Genomic DNA, 2,781 nt, shown 5'->3' with positions numbered 1-2,781 from the left:
AGATGAGAACTGACCTACACAGGCAGGGTCAGTGGTGGATAATCAGTGCCCAGAGCACTGAACTTGTCCTGTGTGTGATTTAGAGTCCCTTAAAATCATCATGTCACTGTCATTCTGGCCTCCCAATTTCACATAATTCTGTGAAAAAAATACAACATTGGGTGGCAGGAGAGTTTTGCTTGTCAGGAATCCCTCTTGGATTGAGGGCCTGGCCCCTGTGGCCTATATCCCAAAACTCCTGGTGGCGTCTGGGGAACCTCATGAACAGCGTGAGTCTTCTCCGCCCTAGCCTGGCTGGCCATTCTGGCTGCAGTCCTTGGTTTTTATAGGTGTCTTTGAAATTTCTCTCTTTCATGCTGAGCCTTCTCAGCATCTTCTCTTTATTGCCGGTGTACTGACTCGATAATGATGGGTCCAGCTGTGTGCGAGATGTGTCTGCACGGGTGTGAGTTTGTCCACTCTGGCCTTGGGTACCTGGTTGGCTTCTTCATTTGGAGGCTCATGTCCTTTGATTCTGGGGAAAATCCTTCATGATATTCCCTCCATTTCTTTTTCTTTGTTTTCTCTCCCCATCACTCCTGCTGATCCGAGGTGAGGCCCTTAGATTAATTCTCTATACATCTTATCTTTCTCTCTCATTTTCTCACATCTTTTTGCCTTTGCTTTACTACCTGGTGGTGTTTTGTTAGATTCTACTTACTGTCTGTTTGAATTTCAAGATCATAGTTTTCAATAGTTTTTGCTTGTTAGCTATTTGTACTTTGTTGATGTGGTAAATTTTTGCTACTCTCTGGGGATATTTATTAAAAAGTTTTTAAAGGTTAAATTATGTTTCTAAATTATTTCTGTCCCTTCCAGAGTTACATATGCTGCTTATTTATGTTGGTTTCTCTCTTTGGTGTTATCAGTTTTCCTTAAAAGGCTGGTGATTTTTGGCTGTTTCATTATATTTAAGAACTGGACGATAACCTGATCTTGAACTATTGTGGGGGCAGAGGGGGGGAACTGTGGGGCAGAGGTGGTCCTGATGGTGATTATGGGTTCCTCTTTAATGTGATGTGGGAGGTGGGCAGTACTTCCGGGACCCAGAAATGCCTGACTGGAGGTCTTTTCTCTGTGGTCCTTCGTTTCTTTGGAGAAGAATCCTCTTTTTACTTGCATAGAGGGTGTATTGGTTTCCTTGGGTTTTCATAATAAACTATTACAGACTACATGGCTTAAATAACAGAAATTAAATTCCTCACAGTGTGGAGGCTGAAAGTCTGAGAGCATGGTGTCTTAGCCTGCTGGTTCTTCTGAGGCCCCAGCCTGCAGACGGCTGCCTTCTGACTGTGTTCTTTTACAGCCTTTTCTCTGTGCCCAGGACAGCCCTGATGGCTCTCTGAATGTCCTGATTTCTTCTTCCAGGGACACTAGTCAGATCAGATTAGGGTGAAACCTGAAAGTCTCATACTAACTTGTTTACCTCTAAAAAGGCCTTGTCACCAAACACAGTCACATGCCGAGGTGCTGAGGGTGAGGCCTTCAGCATATGAATTTTGAGGGGACAAATTCAGTAACAGTAGAGAGACATCTGTCAGTCTGCAAACAAGAGGGGTTGAAAGTGGGAAATCAACTACTAGGTCTAGAGTCGGGTTTCTCAACTTTGACATTTTGGATTGCATAATTCTTTGCTGTGGGGGCTGTCCCGTCCATGATGTTTGGCAGCTCCACTGGCCTCTGACCACTCCATGTCAGGGGCACCTCCCTAGCTGTGATAATCAAAGATACCTCCAGACATTGACAAATGTCTCCTGACAGTGGGACAAAATCACCCCAAATCAGTCGGTGGTTTTCCCCAGTGCTTTATTATAATCCCCACTCTTTCCGAGGTTCCATATAGCAGGGGCTATTTTTTTTTCTTTGTTACTATAGCCTATGGCTCTTCCACCCTGTTGAATCAGACACCACCCACCCTGTGTCTTCCATTCCCTGGAAATTTACTGATACCCCTACAGTGAGTTCTTATGGTGAAAATGTTTAACTTATTTTTTTCTTTAATATGTTAGGAGGGCCTTAGAAGGCAATGTAGGTTCTGTAGGCATAGATAACAGTGTTCTAGATTTTAGTAAAGGCTCCACCCCTCCCCAAATTATATATGAAAAAAATGAGACTCTGAGAGAAGTAATTTGCATACAGATGAATTTACTAATAGTGAAAAGGGCAGGATTAGAATCCAGTTCAATCAGCCACAGTGCCCCTCCCACTAACTCAACTCTGGCTTTGGCATAACTTATTGGCAATGACAGGGCTGTTCCTTTCAGAGAGATTTCTTCTCTTTAAAGGAAAACAGTCCCAACAATAAGATAGTAAACTCTGGTAACAGTGAAAATTTTTGGAACAAATCCTTTACCCCAAACTTTTTCTTATAAATTTTCTTATAAAAATTTCTTATAAAATTTCTTATAAAAATAAACTTCAATATTAAAAAATATCTCTTGTTTAAAACTGGGAGGGCTGGGAATAGATGGCTACTATGTTCCATCTTCTGTTAAGTGATTGCCAATATGATTTCATTCATACAGTTGTTCAATTTATTTTTTTTAACTATTACCATAAACTCTTTGGATGAACACAGTCCTTGCAGTGGTGCGTGTGTGTGTCGTGTGTGCATGCAGACACTCACAGCCCTGTCTGTGTCTGTGTGTGGTGGGTGTGTGTGACATCTGAGCATTTCTGTGTGGTATGTATTCAGGTTTCAGGTACACTAAGTTTAGGTTAACTCAGAAGGCGTGAACAGAG

This window comes from Otolemur garnettii, unplaced genomic scaffold (assembly GCF_000181295.1).
Source record: "Otolemur garnettii isolate 467f Iridium unplaced genomic scaffold, OtoGar3 scaffold00113, whole genome shotgun sequence".
Lineage (NCBI taxonomy): Eukaryota > Metazoa > Chordata > Mammalia > Primates > Galagidae > Otolemur > Otolemur garnettii.
The sequence above is the reverse complement of the archived record's forward strand: the minus strand, read 5'-3'. Positions refer to the sequence as shown.